The 23,123-nt window shown below is 38.4% G+C and overlaps 1 long non-coding RNA gene across 3 annotated transcripts; it reads right to left on the reverse strand.

Annotated features, from left to right (window-relative positions):
• Positions 1 to 16,901: 16,901 nt before the first annotated feature.
• On the reverse strand, positions 16,902 to 22,994 carry LOC124298864 (uncharacterized). 3 transcript variants are annotated; one of them, XR_006906902.1, is made up of 4 exons: positions 22,712 to 22,994; positions 21,474 to 21,636; positions 20,757 to 21,180; positions 16,902 to 17,753 (listed from the first exon to the last, which is right to left on the reverse strand). It is a non-coding gene; the product is annotated as an uncharacterized LOC124298864 (long non-coding RNA). The 3 variants fall into 3 exon arrangements; XR_006906900.1 differs by having other exon boundaries at positions 16,904 to 17,753; positions 20,757 to 21,196; positions 22,712 to 22,992; XR_006906901.1 differs by having other exon boundaries at positions 16,904 to 17,753; positions 21,007 to 21,196; positions 22,712 to 22,985.
• Positions 22,995 to 23,123: the final 129 nt, after the last annotated feature.

Genomic DNA, 23,123 nt, shown 5'->3' on the forward strand with positions numbered 1-23,123 from the left:
TAAAACATAAAAAACGTTGGAAGAAAATCAAACACATTCAGACACGTTTTTTTCTTCATTTCACGAATGTTACAATATTTTTATATTTAATGTACTAAATAATAGCTACAGACATTTTTACTTAAATATTAACAATGTTTTCTTAAACATACAATTCTTTACAATCAATATTTACAAGTCTACGTATTCTACGCTGTTCGCTCGAGTTCTTTTTATTGGCACCTCTTTTCTTATATTCCCCATGTTTTTAGGATCAACAAGATATCTCAGTGCAACGTTTCAAAATGAAATGATCGAATGTTTGGGCACCAAACTCGAGAATCATTTATTGGATCAAATCAGGGCGTCACCGTTTTTTACCATCATCATGGATATCACGCAGGACATATCAAAAGTGGATCAACTAAGCATCGTCGTAAGATATGCAGTGATATCAAGATCGGAAAATGGACAACCAATCGATATTGAAGGAAGACAAGTATTTCTAGGTTTCCACGCAGTCACTAAACACAGCGCCGCGCGCCGCGGATTACTGAATCAAGTTACCACGTTGTTCTCCGAAAAGGGTCTTGATTTTAAAAAGTGTGTTGGGCAAGGTTACGATGGGGCCAGTGTAATGAGTGGTGCGTATAATGGAGTACAAAAACAAGTTAAAGATATTTAGCCGAACGCAGAGTACGTACATTGCGCCAGTCATAATTTAAATTTGGTAGTTAATGATGCCGTTCGAGGTTCCGTCGAAATTCAAAATTTTTTTGCAACAATTCAAGACCTGTTTAACTTCTTTGGAAACAGCATTAAGCGCAGGGACCTTTTATCGAAATTCACCGGTGAATCAGAACTTACTTTGAAAAAATTGAATCCGACAAGATGGTCCAGCAGGGTAAACTCAATAACTGCAGTCAAACTTCGTTTTTTCGATATCATTAAAGCATTGTCCGAAATAACGCTGAAGAGTTCCAATAAAGATGAACGTAGTGAAGCAGAAATTATAAAATCAAAAATGCTGAATTTTGAGTTTGTATTTCTTTGTGAATTCGTGCACAGCGTATTGAACAACATCAATTATGTTTCCAAAATTTTGCAAAAACGTGATATCGTTTTGGATGAGGCGAGTAAGGCTTTGGACGAAACAACGGGTATATTGAAAAAGTATCGAAATGACTTCGAGTCCTTCAAATCCAAGGCTACCGAACCGCGAGAAAATACGATATCGATCCTACCTTTCCAGAAAAGCAACGGAGAAAAACTAAAAAGCATTTCGGTGAATTGGCTTCTGATCACCGATTTGAAAACCAGGAAGAAGTCTTTAGAGTAACTATTTTCAACAATGTACTCGAAATAATAATCAATCAGTTAGATGCGCGTTTTATTGGTATGAGTGCAGTTTGTAAATCGTTCGACTTCCTGATGCCAAAAAATTTGCTTAGCTGGAATGAAACGATTTTACTCCAGAAATGTGATCAGTTGCAGAAGAAATATTGCGATATAATTGGACCCAATTTTTCGCTTCAATTTCTTAATGTTTATCATCTGATCCTCCCTCAATTGATGAAGACGTGGTCTATTCGCCAGCTTTGCAAAGAAATTATAACGAAATTTGGCGTGCTCAAATGTGACCTTACGGAAGTGTATACAGCGATGCTTCTGTTTCATACAATTCCCGTTACTTCCGCGGCAGCAGAAAGATCTTTCAGTAAACTGAAGATTATAGAAAATTATTTAAGAAACAGCATTTGACAAGATCGCCTCCGACATTTATTGTTAATTGCAATAGAAAATGAGCCGGCATCAAACTTGGATTTGAGTGAAATTATAGACGCATTCGCAAAAATTAAAGCGCGCAAGAGATTGTAAATTGGGCGGCGAATTCTGTTAAAAATCGTTTTTTCCCTTAATTAATCTCATCTGTATAATAAATATTCTATATTATCATGTGCGTCGTTGTTTATTTATTCCCTTTTTCTTCTATTAAACACATGGAGATTCTAATAGAGACGACGTATGGATTTAGCCTATTAGGGATAAGTTCAACTCACTGTTGCCTATTCTTATTCTTATCAATAATTTTGAAGGCCAATATAAGTTCAAACTACGCGAAAAGAGGGGAGGAAAAGGGCCCGATTCTTTCCCTATGCACCAGGGCCCTTGTCCCCCTAGCTACGCCACTGAAGAGAAACAAACATATATCTAATTATTCGGATTATTTATATTACTTCAAAAATTTCCAAATTTTGAGTGCATATTCGTAATAAGTGACCGCAAAAACCCCCGAGTACCAACTTTCGCTCTCGTCAAACGACTTCTGCGTTTTGGTCCGCCATCTTGAATTTTTAACTTTTGATTGCGGATTCGTAATCAGCGACCCTGAAAACCACCGAGTACCAACTTTCGCTCTCGTAAAACGACTTTTGCGTTTTGGTCCGCCATATTGAATCCGCCATCTTGAATTTTTAAATTTTGAGTGCACGTTCGTAATCAGCGACCCCAAAAACCCTCGAGTACAAAATTCAAGTTGATAGTAAGTAAGGAAAAATGTGTGCCGCTAAGGGTTAATTACATAAAATATTATATAAATATAAAATATGTATATTAAATCAATTAATCAAAAATAATAAAAACACTAAATAAAAGATCTAGTTGTTCGTATTTGAAATGTATATTATTCATCAAATGTAAACGATAAGCTTACCAATTAACCGCATCCATGTGTTTTTCGGATTCTTCTTCATTATCATCTAAATGAATTTCTTCCATATTTTCAAATATTTTGACGTGATAACGTCACATCTTATAAATTCATACGCAGGCACACAACACACACGTACAAACATACGCACACATTCAACTCTCAGACCAGAGAGGTGCCTATTGTAATTTTGAGTGAGTAAAAAGCCTTTGAGCTTGACTAGGGGGAGGCTAAAGTATGGGCACTCCTAAACCAAGTGGTTAGCCGACGGAACAGGGTGACCACACGTGCAAACCTGTGGAGCAGCCACACCCATCCTGGCTAGGTGCTCTTTGGAATTTGTATGACTTGATTTAACCCGATTCATCAGTGCTATTTTTTTCTGCTAAGGGACATATTGGTAAATCATGGACGGCCGGTAAATTTGGTCGCTAAAGAGCAATAGGTGATTCCTTTCAGGCGTCCTGATTCGAGGGTACTAGATTGACTTGAAGTTAAGGTAGTGCGTCTAGATAAGTGCCTTAGGTCGGCCCAGAATAGAGCTCGTTACCCGGGATTGCAACGTGTGCTGGGATCCAGATACGGAAACATTGGTAATCTAGTTTGCGGAGGTTGAAAAGCTTTACTTTTATTGAGATTAAAATAGGATTAACTTTATTGTAGGTCAATGGGAGCATGAGGGCTGTGAAGACGCTAAGGCAATCGGAGAGGATTAACGATCTGTTGCATCTCATTTCAATAATTAACTCAACGGCCTTGCAAATACTAAGCGCTTCCGCAGAAAAGATGGATGAGTTGCTGTTCAAGCCAAAACAGGCTGGTTCCCTTTCTCTCGGTGGAATAACCGAGGTAGAGACCCTCGAAGGGGAAGATCTTTTGGAGCCGTCTGTATAAAACTGTGAGTGATTGGGAAACCTCGTACCGCAAATGGATCTCAGCCTTGCAGTGGGGAAAGGATCCTTCCTTACAGTGAAACCTATTTCCGTGATAATACTTGGTTCGGTGAAAATTGCAAAATAGTCTAGACCGAAGCATGGGGGAATCTTAGAGGACATAATCCATGATGCCGACGTCCGGATACAAGTCCAGACCTTAAAACTGAATGGCGGGGAGCAACCCGGGCCCCGACCACGCTTATCGATGATTGCTACAACCAGTTTGAGTTTGGGGGGGGGGCACTGAGATGGAGGCCACGTTATTCGAGGTCGTTTTTAAACAACCGATACAAATTTTTAAAGATATGGACTGGACCACATCCAGTCTAAAGAGGTGGGATCTAGCCGCATCACCAAAAAATTGGGAGCCCTAATCAAGGATGGCCCTCACGTAACTCTTGTAAACAAGTAGCAAAGTGGAAGGGTGACGTCCCCAGGTGAAACTGGAAATAGATTTTAATAATGCGACTGCTTGTAAGGACTTGAGTCATTTGTACTCTATGTGAGCTTTCTACAAAAGTTTCCTGTCCAAGTACATTCACAAAAATCTAACTTTAGCGAAGTTGTAAATCGGTGGGCCGTTCAATTGGATCTGAATCGGGCTATTCCCAAGACACCTTTTGGAAAAGATGTATAATTGTGTCTTGGTTGTGCTCACCGAGAGAGCCCTTTCGAGAAGCTCGATGCTGAGGGAGCTGAATGAGGATGAGACCTCATTAAGGGAGGTTTGTAGGACTTTATGGAAGGAGTAGATTACCACGTCATCGGCATATGTAAGAGTCCTAGTATCAGCACCTGTAAATTGGGCGATGGTTCTTAAGTAGCCGTTGAAAAGAAGAGGGCTAACAATAGAACCCCGGGGTAGTCCCAGGTTAGTAGATCTGATTCCCAGGCTGGCACCCAAGGCTCCCCCATGGATCACTCTAAACGAAATGACCTTCCGGATGAAAAAGATTATCCCTTCCAGAAGGCTAAGGTCTTGGATTAAAATTTTTGGAATGACATTATCAAAGGCACCCTCTATGTCCATAAAGACTCCGGTGAGGAATCCCTTGCAGGGAAAAGCTATGTTGATCTCAGTTGTAAGGACAGCCACGTTATCGTTAACCGATTTGCCTTTCCTAAAACAGAAAATCAATCTTGGCAAGGCAAGGTGGTTTTTAATCCACCAGTGCAGCCTGAGGTTTATTATTCGCTCCATGGTTTTAAGAAGGACCGAGGAAAGGGATATTGGTCTTAATCCCTTGGAGCCCGGCTTTGGGATAAAGCACAGCACACAGTAAGACCACTCTGAAGGGAATTTGTGGGATTTAAAAATTAAGGTGCACAAATCAAGTAAGAAATCCAGCCCCTTGGACTGGACACGTTTCAACACTTCGTTAGAGATGAGATCAATCCCCGGCGAGGATTTGCTCTTAGAGACCCGTATATACCATTCTAGTTCTCCTCTAGCGAGATTGCTGTCTTAAGTTGGGTCTATTTTACCTGATATGGAGAAAACGGGTTTTTCGGCGACGTAAGGAATAGATATCTGTTCAAAAGTAAATATTATTGCAGGATTATCGAGGGAGTAGAAATCCACAGATTTAGGTAGATGAAACATTCTCTTAAAGCCTTTAATTGATGCCCAAACTCTGTCGATGCTCGTTCGAGGGCAGATAGAAGAGCAAAATTCTGTAAAGCTATTACGCTTGGTTTGCCTGAAGAAGTTTTTCACCTCCTTTTCAAGTTTGTTATAATCTTCCCAATTCGACTCGGAGGGGTTATCTCGGAATCGTTTGGCTGCCGCCCTCCTGGCGGCAACCTTGATGGTACAGTTCTGACTCCACGATGGAGCGGCGGGAGGTAGGTACGGGGCGCCTTTCTAAAGGTAGTTATCCGGGAGTTATACTTCCAGTTAACATCTGCCTCATTAAGAATGGAACGAAGGTTGAATTTCAAGGTGTTATTGAAAAAAGCCCAGTCTACCTAATTAAGGGACAGCCTTTGCTTGACTTGCAGCTCGTGGAAATTTAGTTCCGCCAGCCTGATATAAATTGGATCGTAATCGCTAGGGGATCGTCCAAGTTTGACCAGGAGAAGCTCGAGAAAAGCGAAGTTGAAACAAAAGTCAGGTCGGGCACGCTCTTTCTATATAAATGTACATGCATTCTGGTGGCTGATCCATTGTTTAGTATGCATAAATTACTCTCTTGGAATGCCTCGGACAAAAATCTTCCGTCCTGATTTTGTAGTTGGCTGCCCCAAAGGGATAGTGTGCATTAAAGTCTCCGCAGATGATTATATTATCGAATTGGGATACAACCTGGAAGAACTCCCTCCACTCGAGACGATTCAGAAATTTGTTCGGAGGGCGATAAACGTTAAGAATAGGGATGCTGCTGGAGTTCGAAAGCCGTAGTCGGATCATGTCCCACTTCATCTTATTCGGGAGGGGGAGATGGTCAATTCTTTGGAAAAAAAGGTCTTTTGAGAACAGCTAGGCAAGGCCCCCCCCCGAGGTGGGGCCCAGCCTCTCCCTCCTGACCGTATTGAAGCGTCTGTGGTGTAGAAGCTGATTCGAAGTTAATCAAGTCTCCGTCAGACGTCGTATCTATTACGAAAGCCCTCGAAATCGTTCCATTTAGAGAAAATACTGCGACAGTTCCATTGAACTATATCTAGAGAATAAGCCATATTAATTGTGGCGTTGCCGCATATAAAGCTCCTCCGAAGCTTTGATGTTCGCTATGATTTTTTCGGAGTCGGGAAATTCTTCGGCAATCCGATTGCATAAAAATTTGGAGAAGTCCCCAAGGAACTTCCGAATTTCAGTCCGCACCCAGTCCATCATCTTCATGTCCGAGTCTGACGAAGAGGGTAAGGTTTGGGATATATCAAGATACTGTGCTACATCCATTGAGGATGTAGATCCTCATAATTAAATTCCGGAATCAAGGTAGTCGAGTAGTCTGTTTTTTCCTTAAAGGGAACGGGACCTGTTAGGGGGGAGTCTGAGGACGGTATGGAGGTAGCCTGTCCAAAGAAATTTGTCGTAGTTCTTCTGGAGTTCCGGTTAGCATAGGAAGAGATTACTGGAGAGGATGTGGATGGCATGGTCTTAGAGTCATTCTTTCTGGCGAGAAATAGCGAAGAGAATTCTTTCCTGTTCAGTAAGGGAATCTGAGCTGTGGGCGGATGAATGGCCTTAGAGGCTACCGTTTCTTTAGAGAATTGAAGTTAAGAGAATAAGTTCTTTTTCCTTGATGTAAACCGGACAACCCCTGTCTGACGCTCTGTATTTACCTTAGCAGTTTGCGCAGTGGAAGTTTTGAGTTGAACTTGGCACCTCGCAAGATGTTTCATGGTGTAATCCACCCCAATTATTGCACTTGTTTTTTCCCCGGCACTAAGATTGTACGTGACTGAACCTAAAGCAATTGCGACAAATTTTTACTGATGTTAAATATGGTACTACGTCCCTAGTGTTCTAAGAAATAGCAACCTTGTCAGGGGGAGTCAAACCTCGAAGGAAGCATTTTATGCGTGTCGAGTTTTCTCGTTCAAGACTGCCATCCGTGGAGCGAAATACCCACGGAATTCTTTCGATATGGGAAACTTCAGAAACAGATTGTCCTAATACAGTGATGTTCTCTCGAATCTCCTCCTCTGAGAGAGGCGTCTACACCTTTGATTAGCGCTATTTTATAGATGCACCCATCTGGAACATATGCTCCTAAGGCGTGATTGCATTTTTCAATACCTTGTCCGACGAAGAAATTTGCATCCTCGACATTATTGAAGAAAAGGTTGTAACGAATGGTTCTTGATGTCGTAATATTTGAAATGCGTTTGAGGAGTCTATTGTTCTTTAGTAATTTGGCAAAACTCATGGCGTGAATCTTGCCCACATTACCCTCAATTTTGTCATAGACGTGTACCAGGTATGGCGGGAGGTGACCCTGTGTATACTGTAACGTGTGCGGTTTTCTTGAGGTTTTTACGTATGAAAAAACCGCGTTATTATGTAGTTCTTTTACCTTGACCCCTGAAATTAAGGTAAACATGGATTATATAAAGGACCCCCTCTGATGGGCAAAGGAGGGTCGGTTTTTCCGACCCACAAACACCCTGAATTAATTAGCTATACGGACTTAGGTGATACTAAAGCCGCCTTGGTTTATGAACGAGCATCTCCTTCTTATGCTCCCTCACGTAAGACAAGAGCTGTGTCGCTTTTGCTACCGATCGGAGACAAGAGAGTGAGGTGTATGTCACCTGTTTGGAGACACGGGTTTCCCAGTGCTCCCTTCTGAATGCGAACTCGGAATAAACAGAGTCGCCTTCCTACTTCTAGTCTCGGGTTGATGACCCAAACACAACACCGATCCTACAGACCAGGGACAAATCTTGGCTGCCTGTCGGGTTTTTACACAAGGTGAAATTCTGAATAAACAAACGATGTAGGACAGAGAAACAGATTCGTTGGATAAACAACCAAAGTAAATTTTAATGGAAATAAATCATTACAGTGTTGCGCTAAGCGCTCAAACTATCTAAATTCTAAAAACTATCCGTGAAAAATAACAAACAAAAATATAAAATAAAATAATATTTCTTTCAGAATTATTCAGAATTTCTAGGTTCTGCTTCCGGTTGTTTTCATGGTTAAAATTTTCTATTCTAAGCTCTTGTGAAATAATTCCTAACGCTCTAGACATCCCGTGCTATCGTGGATATTCTACTTAACTCATATGTCTCTAACAAAGAAGGTACCCCAGCCAGAACTCTCCGATCTGATTTCTTTTGTAATATGTTATAGTAGACTAAGAACTAAGCGACACGGATTTTTTTTTATCGGCCATAAAACAGTTCAAGGAGGTGAAACCACCCTTCAAAGTGAGGCATGTCAAGGGGTGATTTGGCAGTTTCACCCACAAGAATATAATATTTTTTAACCAATCCAACTGGAAAAGTTTTCTCATGAAGAGAAATGAAAAATGTATTTTTCTCCAAAAAAAAAAAAAAAAAATTAAGGGAGTGAGGCAGCCCTAAAACATTTATGTAAAAAATTGTCAAATTCAAGTCTAAAAATCTGAATAAATATATATTGCGTATGAATACAAAAGAAAATTTACGTGTTTTTGGATGTTCCCGAAAAAAATATTGGCCGGGGTAACTAACCCCGAACGCTGTTTATCTTGCTCGTATGCCCAAGATCGTCATATCTAAGCCTAAAAATCTGAAAAAATATACAATGCGTACGAACACGAAGGAAATATGACATATAATTGGATTTCCTCGTAAAAAAATATTGGACGGCATAACTACGCTTGAACGCTGTTTGTCTTGCGCTTACGCGAAAAATGGTCCATTTCAAATCTAAAGATTTGAAAAAATGTATATTGCGTATGTACACAAAAGAAAATTTACGTGTTTCTGGATTCATTAAAAAAAAAAATATTGGACGGGGTAACTACCCCTCAACTCTGTATATCTTGCGCGTACGCGAAAAATTGTCAAATTCAAGTCTAAAAATCTGAAAAAATATATATTGCGTATAAACACGAAGAATATAAGACGTATCTTTGGATTTTCTCGAAAATAAATATTGGACGGAACTACCTCAAAATGTTTTGAATTGTTACCGTTTTTCATTTTCTCACTGTATCATCAAAGGGTCAAAAATAAATCATCGAGAACGAGAACAATTTCGGGAACAAAGACAGTGTCCCCAGTAAAGAAGCTGCTGATAACGGTTTAGACGCAATATTGTATATTGTGTTATGCTGCGATAAATTACTCTTGAAGTGATAGTCTACACTAGAACCTTGAATTGTAAGAAAATGAAAATAATAAATTTGAATTTTTAAAGGTTCTAGAGTAAAATATCACTTCAAGAGTAACTTATCGCAGCATGACACAATATTGTGTATTGTCCATCATCAGCAGCTTCAATATCAACGCAACCATTTATACATAAGATAACATATTTGCTTCTACAAGTGTGGAAATATTCACTGTAAATTGGTTTTTTCGATAAAGTAACTCATGTTTTCAGTTTTATTTGTGAGTTCTGCACAGTAAGCGCTACGTCAAAGTGAGCAGTTCTTTTCGGAGAAAATTGAATATTTTATATGATTTTATGTGTAGAAATCATAAATTTCTCATTCGGAAAACATTTAAAGATTTTGTAAGTTTTTCAAATTTTCAACGAGATATTTTCGTATAGAAATAAGTTGGTTAAAGAGTCGAATTGAAATAATATTTTTTGGTCATTATTATTAATTGAAAATCAAGTTCCTTTCGTATTATTATTATATTATTATGTTTTGTCTTGTGAATTATTTTTGTTGTCTATAACAAGTAAATTAAAATTTTTCTTGGTTAATCTCTCTATCTAATAAAAAAGTTTCAAACAAATGAACGTAGAAAAAGATTATAATAACAATAGTAAAAAAAAGATTATAATAACAATAGTATACGCATGAAGTTGGCGGTGGGATGAGATCCCGAAAACAAAACAAAAAGCATCTAGCAAACCCTTTGACAGCTGTCATCGGCTGTTTATGACAGTCTTTGACAAATATCTTTATAAGTATCTGTTTCCGACGCGCAAAAAATGAACATGCAAACGAAAATCATCAAGATGATTCCCGACGGGGATTGTCTTTCTCGCGCGTTGGCGTATTGTGTATATGGCACTCAAGATCGACGCGCAGAGGTGAGACTGAGTATCGTTTCAAATATAGTGGATAATTGGTCTACATTTGCGGGTTTTATTACAGGTAATGAGTCAAACGGTGCTGTGATTAGGTCACCTGGTGATTACAAATCACATATGAATAAAAATGCAATATATGCAGCTGCGGACATTTTTAAGATATGTTTGATCGTGTATCGCGAAGAACAAATTCATCCACACCGGATCGGATCACAAAATGAAACACAATTCTCGCTACGCTTCACCGGCGACGGAGACAGTGGACACTTTGATGTCTTGCAGAACCAAAATAAAATTCAGATAGTGAGTAATAAGTATGAAAAGTAACAATCAAATAATAGTAAATCCAAATAAATCACCAAACAGTCAAAAGGACAGCCCGGATTTACAATGACAATGGAGAAAGGAGGAGTTTCAAGCAGCAGACAAGGCGATGAAGATGGTGGATGGTCGGAAGTATCACAAAAGAAAGAGGAAAATAAAATTGTAAGTGCGAAGAAGCAAATAAGCCATAGAATAATATCCATCAAATATTCGTATAACCAGGCAAGAGGACGACCAGGATCGATGTTGACCACAAGAGAAAGAGGTGTTTTGCGGAATGAACAGCAACGCAAATATAGAGAAAAAAATAGTATAAAGAAGGTGATTTTGGAGAATAACCGGCAGAGCGGTAGTAAAAATAATTCAACGAAGGGTGTCGAAGAATGAGAAGAATCGATTGTGATTATTGATTTGGAAAATAAATCAAGAGGACGACCAACCAATGTGATGAAAATAGAAGAGCGAAAAATTAGACGACGAGAACAGCAGCGAAAATATAGGGAAGCGAACAAAAAATATCATACTGGCTTTTCAACCAACGAACAGAAAGAAGGAGTTTCAACCAGCAGACAAGGCGATGGAGACGGTGGATGGTCGGACGTATTACAAAAGAAAAAGGAAAATAAAATTGTAAGCGCGAATAACCAAACAAGCCAGAGAATAATAATTAACAAATATTCCTTTAACCAGGCAAGAGGACGACCAGGATCTATGTTAACCACAAGAGAAAGAGGTGTTTTGCGGAGTGAACAGCAACAAAAATGTAGAGAAAAAAATAATATAAAGAAGGTGATTTTGGAGAATAACGAGCAGAGCGGTAGCAAAAATAATTCAGCAAGTCAAGGAGATAGATCGATATCAATAGAGAAGGAACACCAATTTTCAACCAACGAATGGAAGCTTAGATTGATGAAAAAAAGAAAAGTAAGCACAGAAGGAATTGAAGTGGACAGCAAGTGCAGACCTGTCATCAAATCAACATGAAGGAATTCGCCTGTCTACTAGACAATGCGTAAGGAAATAGTGAGGCGCGCAGCGCCGAGTGCCCGAGGCGCGTAGCGCCGAGATGGGGTTGGCGCGCGAAGCGCGCAGGGGCGAAGCCCCTAGTTATAAAATAATATTTAAAAATTGTGGGATATAAATGTTATTTTTCTGATGCAATGTGAGATGTGTTCAATAAACAAAACACGTTGGCCAACTAATTATTAAATTCATTGCATTATAAATATCGAATAACAATATCAAAATTCTAAAGCGTGAAAATAAGTTTAATTTTCATTGTCACTCGTCTGCCTTTGTCGCCTTTTTCAACTTCCTTATGTACCGATATTTAGGAATAAAAGGGATATTATTCGAGTTATTACAACACATTTTTTCAGCAATACTGAAGATGAAAGTAAATCCTATAAATGTCGTCAATCTTTTGCTTGGCGTATTTCAATCGCTAAATACAGAAGAGACTCCGATATATCGAAGGGAAATTGAATTAAAAGAGTACATCGAAGATATTTTATTAACTGCGATGAATGAATTTAATGGCGTGGAAATGACGATTGAAGAATCCCTAGATTTTCAAGAACCATACAAGAATACTAATGCCCAAATAATAGAAGATGACATTATGCATACTTTACCTATCCAGCCTGTGCCACCTACAAATGAGTGTACGAAAGACGAAGAAGATGTATCGTATGATTATTAATCAAGAGCTGTAGATTTCTGGAGAAGCTGACAAAAAAGAAATTTACGCATTGACACTGTAAGAAAAAATGTTAAAAGAGTAAAATCTATAAATCAACTGCGACCATGGGCTAATTCATTAAATAAAGGTGGCACTTACAGAAAAAAAATCGCTAGAATTTGCGACATTACGTTTAATAATTTTAAAGCACCTATCGACGCTTATTTCATCGTTCCTGATAATGATTTACGCAAATGGGCCTTACCAGCCCAGAAAGAAATTGGCCATGAAGATTTTCGATTTACAGCTTCAAAAAAATGATTGAATCGATTTAAACACGCATACAGTATAGTATCTAGGAAAATCAATAAATTTATCACTAGAAAAACTTCAGAAGATGCTGAATGGTAAAAAGTGAAAGCAGATGAATTTGTGGCTCATGTTAAACACGATATAGCAAATTTTGGAATTCAAAATGTGTACAATTCCGATTAAAGCGGATTCCAGCTGGAGATGCATTCAGGAAGAACTTTGGCTGTCGAAGGAGAAAAGCAAGTACAGTACGTAAGGGTAGTTCCGTCCAATATTTTTTTTCGACAAAATCCAGAAACACGTAAATTTTTTTTTTGTGTACATACGCAATATACATTTTTTCAAATTTTTAGATTTCAATTGGATCATTTTCTCGCGTAAACGCAAGATAAACAGCGTGTAAGGGTAGTTACCCCTCCAATATTTTTTTACGAGGAAATCCAATTATATGTCACATTTTCTTCGTGTTCGTACGCATTATATATTTTTTCAGATTTTTAGGCTTAGATTTGACGATCTTGGGCATACGCGCAAGATAAACAGCGTTCGGGCTTAGTTACCCCGGCCAATATTTTTTTCGGGAAAATCCAAAAACACATAAACTTTCTTTTGTATTCATACGCAATATATATTTTTCCAGATTTTTAGACTTGAATTTGACAATTTTTTACATAAATGTGATTATATTTAGGGCTGGCTCAACCCCTTAATTTTTTTTTTTTTTTGAGAAAAATGCATTTTTCATTTCTCTTCATGAGAAAACTTTTCCAGTTGGATTGATTAAAAAATATTATGATCTTGTGGATGAAACTGCCAAATCGCCCCTTGACATGCCTCACTTTGAAGGGTGGTTTCAGCCCCTTAAACTGTTTTATGGCCGATAAAAAAAAATCCGTGTTGCTTAGTTTTTAGTCTACTATAACATACTATAAAATAAATCAAGTCGGAGACTTCGGGCTGGGATACCTTCCTTGTAAGTCGGAACTAAGCGCTTTGCTTGAAGTTCCGTATCACAATTTACTGAAGCTAACTTCAATTGTGCCCTCCAGATGAAGAATACTTCGCTACCAAAAACCTGGGTGAGACAGTTCGGCGCTTTGCCGGGCAACTGCTCTTTTACAAAGTCTATCCCTAACTTGTGAGTCAGTTCGACGCTATGCCGGTCAATCGCTAACGATGCTCTCCGCGGTTCTCCTATTTATACTCGTCCCGATTTCCCATCCCGCTACATCGTCGTCGTCTCTTCCTTATCCATTACCTTTCCGGAGGATCTTTGAGTCAGTGTTGTCAACAAGGCGTCGGTCACCGTTTGTTGTTGTTGTGATTTTTTGTATGTTATGGGCATTGCTGATGTCGATGGTGACCTCGATCAGCTGTCCGTTACAATACCTATTGCTATATACGGACCCTCAAAGAGGGCACCAAGGGAATTAGTTGATCAGCCCCCCTAATTTTGTTAGGTGGGGAATTTGAATCGCCGGGGGCCTCGGCAGAGAGATCCCTGCTCCTTTTCGAGATCGGTGTTGCTAACGTATCAGGCATAACAACAGGAAAGAGAAAAAAAGGAGAAAAAAAGACACAAAAACGAACAGGAGAGAAAGAAACCAGAGAATTTACAACAATCAACAAGACAGGACAAACTTTGCGGAGATCGAAACAGGGAGTTAGGAGAGGAGTAGCCTGCCTCTCCTTATCGCTTTCCAATTCCGGCTGGAACCGGTCTCTGTTGATAGCCGAAGTTGAAAAGTATTCGTTCGACTCAAGTTGTTGTGATCGTAATAAACGTAATACCAAGGATAAGCAAGCCAATGGCTGTAGCCCACTTTGATCCGCCAGCTGCAGATCACTTTCGCTGCGTAGATGCGCGTGGATACGTAGAATAGGTGGAAAAATGTTCACTAAGACACCAGAAGGTATAGGCAGTTCTAGAAGCAGAAAGATGCACAAGAAGTGGACACCAGGATAATCATACACCATATAATTCAGCACTAGAATATTCAACTAGACGTGATCGGTCATCTTGAAGCTTTTCAGGTCATGAAAACACTATTCATCATAGATAAAGAGGTTAAAAATTTCCTCAGAGATACCAAAAGAAATAGTTTCAGAGAATTCTGCTCCTCGATTGGCTCGCAGACTAGTAGTCCAGTCATTATACATATACATTTGGAAATGAAAATGAACCGAGAAAGCCAAATTTTGGATATTACGTGGGGGGCGGCTAGAAAAGCTTAAGTTCAAATTGTCGACCAAAATAACCTTGTGCGTTTTCCGCCATTTTGAAAAAAAGGGTTAAATTTAGTTTTTTCATCATAACTCGGTTCCCCGTTGAGATGCGAAATTTTATATATAATACTTTTTTGTTGCTCTCTGCACGATCTACAATTAAGGTCTTATACATTTTTCACGTATCGATCGTCGTTATCGAGATATCGTTAAAAAAACCATAAATTTGGGGAGAAAAAATTGTTTTTCGCTATTTCCTTTTTTCTCGTCAAAGATATCGAAAAATGTCTGGAATGAAACTTCTACAGCGTGTTCAGACCTACAAATTCGTATTTTAATTTTTCATTTCCGACAAAAATTACGTCCTCTAGCGCGCCGCAAAGTCAGTAAGACTGTGCCCGGTTTCGATTGAGCCACTCGCACGGTTGTATCCACACGTAAAAATGGATGAATGGTAGTTCAGGCAATTATTGGTATACAAAATAAATTAATGAACCAGCCAAATTATAAATCAAACACATGAAATTTATTAATCAAATAATTTTTACACAGCAAAAATAATAATTATTCGTGGTCATTTTTTTCACACGTTTTTCGTCGTTTTGATGGTCCTGGCTGTTGAAGTTCCTCCTCGGTACATTCTTCGAGTCGTGAAAATTCTTCGATCGCGGCTGTTATTATGGAGTGAGCTATCGCTGTACATTTTTTTTCCATTGTTCCAATGCACGACGTTTATCTTTTGTTATCATTGTATACCATGAGATCAGGTATACCATGAATACGCTCGATGATTGAAGTGGCAAATTCATCGTCACGTCCAGACAGATATCCCATAACTTTTTCTTTCATCGATATTTCTACCACGGAATGAATTTTTTTCCGTCTATGCATTGGCAATTTTGATTCGTTGCAAAATATTTCTCCACAAAATAAACATCGATTTTTAAAATCAAAAGTGGGAATGACCTGCAGTTGTTCTTCTGGTTCTGGTTCTTGCGATGGAGACTCGCTTCGTCAAGAAGCAATTGACGCTAGCCGTTGGTTTCCATATTTTTTGTAGCACGAACTATGAACACTCACTGAGTCAATATTTTGTAACATCTCTTGATGCTCCACACGTCCTCTTTTCACGCTCACCGCTAAGAGAGTCTGAACAGCTCTCTTTTTAGCCACATAAACATCGTCAATCAGAGGTTTTTTGCAAATGAAACAATCACCTATTTTCACACAAATTTTCAAACACGTTCGCTCGCTTCAAAAGACTCGAGACAACTGACTGGAATGCTACGAATAAGGAGCAGATGTTCCGGCGATAATCCGTGAGGAAATTAGAGGTGTCGTTTACGATAAAAACAATTACCCCCCATCGGATGAATTCGTGAAAGATGTCGAAGCCGCTGTTCCTAAATCTTTGCAAGTTTTACTTGCTACAATGATAACAAAAGATAAACGTCGTGCATTGGAACAATGAAAAAAAATGTATAGCGATAGCTCACTCCATAATAACAGCCGCGATTGAAGAATTTTCACAACTCGAAGAATGTACCGAGGAGGAACTTCAACAGCCAGGACCATCAAAACGACGAAAAACGTGTGAAAAAAATGACCACGAATAATTATTATTTTTGCTGTGTAAAAATTATTTGATTAATAAATTTATAATTTGGCTGGTTCATTAATTTATTTTGTATACCAATAATTGCCTGAACTACCATTCATCCATTTTTACGTGTGGATACAACCGTGCGAGTGGCTCAATCGAAACCGGGCACAGTCTTACTGACTTTGCGGCGCGCTAGAGGACGTAATTTTTGTCGGAAATGAAAAATTAAAATACGAATTTGTAGGTCTGAACACGCTGTAGAAGTTTCATTTCAGACATTTTTCGACATCTTTGACGAGAAAAAAGGAAATAGCGAAAAACAATTTTTTCTCCCCAAATTTATGGTTTTTTTATCGATCTCAACGGGGAACCGAGTTATGATGAAAAAACTAAATTTAACACTTTTTTCAAGATGGCGGAAAACGCACAAAGTTATTTTGGTCGACAATTTGAACTTAAGCTTTTCTAGTCGCCCCCCACGTAATATCCAAAATTTGGCTTTCTCGGTTCATTTTCATTTCTAACCCGATTTTTCCGACGTAATAACTGGACTATAGCCTTGATAAGGTCTGGGAGTCAATCAAGGCCTTTAAAAGCAGACTCCACCTCCCCAAGATAGTCCCCACTCATTGCCCAGATGATAAAGACATAGCATCTGCATTTAGCAAGGTCTCTATCCCTTTCGCGGCTGAAAACTGTATTACTTTAGAGTCCGGAAACTAGGACCAGACTAGACACTGATATCACTCACGGTTAGGTTCCCAGAGGATTGGTTTCATTATACAAGGTGGTCCATTTAAGTTGACACAGCAGAATAACTCGAGAACCAGCCATTTTAGAGAAAGATTTTTGAAATAAAGGTTTCATGGTTCGGTGGGGGCAAAACACTGTGCCATCGTACTGTTGATTTGGTGGAGGTTTACAAGATCATTTGAAGGTCAACATTGTTTTTTGAAATGGGAACATGTACTTTTTTTTACAGATTTGCATTTTACACATAAAAATTATGAATAACTTTTATCCCAAACTTTTTTTTATACGACATCAATTTTTCAATTTGAAAACGGTTAGCGTACAATGTAATAGCTTTATGATTGTTTCTTCCGGATTCACCATAGATCAAAATCATTTTAATTTTTTCCGCGATGATTGAATAATCCATTATGATGAGACTACAGTCCGCTCCCGTAATAGTGCCACGCCTAGTAGTGCCGCTTCCCCTTATTCTCGTTCGAACGGAATCCCCACCACGGGCTCAGTTCGGAGAGTAGATCTCGTACCTTCATGGAATGGAAACAAAAACATAGGTAGACTAGTAGGACTAGTACATCGGCATGCTCGGTCACCAGATCTTTCTACTACCTATTTTCTTAATTTTGAGATACCTTGAAAAATTGATATATAAAAAAAAGTTTCGAATAAAAGTTTTTCATTTTTATGGGTAACATGCAAATCTGTCAAAAAAAGTACATGTTCCTATTTAAAAAAACAACGTTGCCCTCCAAATGACCTTGTAAGCCTGCACCAAATAAAAAGTACGATGACACAGTGTTTTTCCCCCTTCGAACCATGAAACTTTTATTTCAAACATCTTTCTCTAAAATGGCTGGTTCTCGAGATATTCTGCTGCATCAACTTAAATGGACCACCTTGTATAGCGTTTCGTACCTAAACCTGGATCCAAAGAATTTAGACCAATCACCCTCTCCTCAGCCGTCCTCAAAACCTTAGAGAGAATAGTCAACTGTAGACTACTCTGGTGAACCATAAACCGTCATATATTTCCGAAGTGCTTTTACGGTTTCAGAAAAGTCCAATCGGCTAATCACTGTTCTCACAACTGATATTTCCACAAGCTTCTTAAAGAAGAAATACCTTTCTGGTGTTTTCGTGGATATTGAGGGAGCGATTGATAATGTGATCCACAAAATTCTTATCCAAGATCTAATCGAATTCGGTAACTGCGATCGAATCGTGGGATTTATAAGACATGTTATCTGGTAAAGGGTGCTCCATGGCAGGACTCGGGGGGCAAATATGGCTGTTAGGCTTGCAAATCTCGGCCTCCCCCAGGGTTCTGTTCTCGGGCCCCATTCTTTTTAATATTTATATTAGATCTATCCTTAATAACAGAGGTCCAACACTAAAACCCTCACATACGCCGACGATGTGGTAATAAACTCCACCCACCGGGAATTTCATATTGCTTTTGATGAAGTTTCAGCCTCCCTAGACTCCAAAAACTACTGGCTCCTACACAGGGGCCTAATGATTAGTAAGAAAAAGACTCAGCTGCGTGTTTTCTCTAAAAGACTTCTCGGCAACCTACCTAACTACATTCAATTTAACAATTCCCCGATTCACAACCTACCTTCAGTTAAATTCTTAGGCGTCCATCTAGATAGATTGCTCCACTGGGTAACCCACATTGAATATGATAGGTCCAAAGCCATCCAAACTGTCTCCATACTTACGGCTATTTCGAGTCTTGCTTGGGGAGGTCACCCCGCAACAATGCTAATCGTGCTTAAGGGATTTGTGAGAGCTCTCCTTGACTGAGGAGCGCAATTCTTTGGTAACGCCTCTAAATGTCATGTCAAGACCCGAATCAGTTCAGGCCTCAGCAGTCAAAATTTGTCTAGGATGGATTAAGACCACCCAAAATAACATGGCAATACACCTTAGTGGTATTCTCCCCCTTCACGTAAGAAGTCGAGAAGTAACTAAGAATTACATTTTCAGAACCCACTCTTGTCAGGGTAATATGGTCATACCCAAACTTCAACTAATTGAGTCTCTACTTGACAGGCAAAGGCGGAATCCCAGCAACCTTGGTTCCTACGTTTACAAAGCGACCCACATCTCCTTCTACATGTTTAAGGGGGTTCCTAACCCAAGAGCGTTGTATAACATCAACGATTTTCAAAATTGTATGGGTTCGGGAGTAGAGGAAGTAAAAAATTGGGCAAATTAGTTTTAAAAGTACGCAATTTCAGCTTTAATTGAAAAAAAAAGAATCATTTCGTAACGTGAAAATTGTGGCTGCTATCGCCACTGAAGTCATCGTGTGCAAAAAGCAGCGTTGTAAACGGTAACCATGTTTTCAGCCAAACAGTGGGTATGAAAAACGAAAACCAAAGATCATTTTGAAGGCTAAGGTACCCTCTATCCCCTTATGGAACGGATTTTGAATCCGTCTGTCCGTCCAAAATATACAGCTGAAAACACAGCTGAAAATCTAGAAAATGTGATTTACCGATAAAAAAAATTCATAACTTTAATAAATTTCACTTTATTGAAAATCGGTATCATAGGAGGATAGAGGGTACCTTAGCCTGCAAAGTGATCTTTGGTTTTTGTTTTTCAGACTCACCGTTTGGCTGAAAACATGGTTACCGTTTACAACGTTGCTTTTTGTACACGATGACTTCAGTGGTGATAGCAGCCACAATTTTCACGTTACGAAATGATTTTTTTTTTCAGTTAAAGCTGAAATTGCGTACTTTTAAAACCAATTTACCCAATTTTTTACTTCCTCTACTCCAGAACCCATACAATTTTGAAAATCGTTAATGTTATACAACGCTCTTGGGTTAGGAACCCCCTTAAAACTGATCTGTAAGTCTGACGTTCCAGACTTTTTACAAATTTATTCCGACGGTTCCAAAACCTCTTCACCTCCGAAAGTTTCGGCAGCGGTGGTCCCCCCGGATAAAGACCTGCCTCGCCTTTATAGACTTAATGATAACTCATCTATCTTATCTATCTTATCTGCAGAGGCTTCAGGCATCTCTAAATCACTAGATCTAATTAACGATAGGAGTTAATTGAAAACATTAATTTTCACAGATTCTCTGAGTGTCATTTCTGCTCTGTTACATCCTCTGACAAAAAATAGGATAAACCCTATCTTGACTAATATCAAACAAAAACTATTCGAAACCCACGAATTCGGGGGTCAGTGCATCTTGGTATGGATTCCATTCCATATAGATTTATCAGGAAATGAACAAGCTGATCGTGCCGCTCAGTCGGTAGGGGATCAGCCTACAGAATTTAACAATAAAATATTTTGGGCCAACCTTAAACAACTTTCAAGAAGCTCCACGATGTGTACACCACAAACTAGCATCCTCGACATAGGCCATCACAAAGGTGTCACCTAATGTTCAATGGCGGGCCAATTTATTAACCAGCCATGGTTCAACGGCTTAGTTCTTGCCACAAGGAAGATTTCACTCATAAGCCAGATTAAAACAAATCACACTAATGCTAATGAGTACCTAGTCAGAATGGGCTCCATTGACGTGCTGCATTGACGTGCCGGTGTGATTACCGTTGTATCACCTAATCACTTATTTCGGGAAAGGCTCTATTTTAACCTATGCACAGTTAAACTCAGACTTTTTTCGGAAAAACAACATCATTCTTGGCTTTAATCTACAAATGTTATTTCTAAAATATCCTATGTACGTCATCCTTGTCCTGGCTGACTTTATTGCTAAAAATAATTTAAATTTGTAATCAATCTACGTTTAACAAATAACTAATGTAACCATGTGTCTGTTTCACAATCAGTGTACTATTCCGCTATTGTTTTTTTTTCTTTTTTTCGTTTGTTCCACAAATCTCTCCCGAACCCAAGCCACGCAAGCCTGACCTAACCAAGACACTCCGATGAATGGAGAAACTGCGTTCTGGAACAACCTGCAACCATAAATATCTGGACAAACATAAATTAGTTTTGAAAGTCCTGGAGGTACCAGGTGTAATTAAAGAGTACCTTGGCACATCCTCGATTTGAGAATAGTCACTTGGAAGAAGAAGAACTAGTAATTTGAAAATTCATTTCAGAAGAAAATTTTCTACTCACAATCAGATATTAAGATTATACCATTAACAAAGCGATGTGAGGCCAAATATTGATAAATAACCATAACAAACAGTTAATAATGATAAATAATTATGAATAATAATTAATAATATACCTGTATGCTCACCTTGCTATGTACCAATATGACTGACTAAAATTTTGGTAATCGAACGTAACTGTAATGCCCGATCTCCAACCTACACGGATTTACTGCCCTTTACGGTGGTCTGCCAGGGTGTTCGGGTCAAGATTTTGGTCTACCTTTTTGGACACAGATTTTGAATGACTTTCTGTAAATATTTATTTGTGTTTCGGTGACATACGGTAGACACGTTTTTACATGTCTTTATCGCCATCTACCACCATTTTTCAAACAAATCAAAATATCTGCCATTTTTACTAAGGTAAAATACCCAATAGTTGGACAGTTTGGAAGACATGATTGAAGTAATTTCATTTTCGTGGGATCAGGGCGTAATCGATGTGTAAAAAGTATCCCATTATGTGGCGCATGCATTTTTCAATCAATTAAAGAAAACAAGGTTTCCTGAAATGCATTTTTAACAGAGTTATGGGAATTTTATTAGGGAGGTCGAAAACTTTAGTAGTTGGACATATCTTGAAGGTTATCAGAGAAGTTGGACAAGATTCCAACCAGAAGATGGACTATACTCAAATATGTACATGCCATTAAATTTTATTATTTCAACTTTATTGCTCACTTGATTTATGATTTTAACAGTAGTATATAATTGTTGTATAGTATGTTAGGATACATTTTTTTAACGCACCTATAACATACATATACGAATGCAGCATAACGTAAAGGTAAAAAATAAGTGAAAAATCAAGACTCCTCTTCTTTGAACTTTTTTTTTGCCTGTAAAATTTTAACTTTCTCATGAAGTGCAGAATCTTCAACTTCACTAAGTTGATTTTCTAATTCAAGTGCATTTTCCTTTGAATTTAAAGTTTTCAAACTTGATTTTATATATATATTTTTTTTTAACATATTTCTCTTTTATTGCACGTCGTATCCTTGACATTTTCTTGGTAAGTTTTAAGATAATCTCGGTGTTCTTTGATCTTTTTATTTCTCTCCCTTGATTCTTTATTCTATCTTACTTTTTGAATTTTCAAAGAATACATTTCTACAGTAGAGTAAGTATAATATGCCAAAAAGTAATTGCACTAATAAATAATATACTCAATATAAACTTAAACGTGAACAATGTCAAAACTAACCTAACTTATTTGAGGTTATGTTGACTTTGTTCGTAAATATCAACAAATATTGATTTTTTGTAGATAAAAAGTTTAAGCATTTTAATTTATCTTCCTTACGCGCTGCCTTGGCCACTTCACTGCCTCAATTATCGTTAATTCGTTCAGGTTTTCAAATTCTACTCTCCATACAAGCTACAGTGCATACAATAGGAAAAGCGTCGCCGTCTGTCCAACCGTTGACTGAAGGATATCTCAGTCAACGGTCCAACTAATAGTCTCTAGTATTTGAGTGTAAAAGGTATACTTGGACACGCGAATTCAACAAAAAAAAAAAGGTTTTTGCAAAAAAAAATCATGAAATCATACTCACGAATGACACAACCATCAATACATTTCGAAACCTCATACTGTTTCCATAAAAAGATTTTCTTAATTTCGAACTTTTCATCTTACCTTTTTGCTACAAAAAGTTGCTAAATTCATGCATATCACGTTGCTCTTCGGAATCTCACATGATAAGCCTCATATTATTTAATTAAACGATATTATT

This window comes from Neodiprion virginianus, chromosome 1 (assembly GCF_021901495.1).
Source record: "Neodiprion virginianus isolate iyNeoVirg1 chromosome 1, iyNeoVirg1.1, whole genome shotgun sequence".
Taxonomy (NCBI): Eukaryota; Metazoa; Arthropoda; class Insecta; order Hymenoptera; family Diprionidae; genus Neodiprion; species Neodiprion virginianus.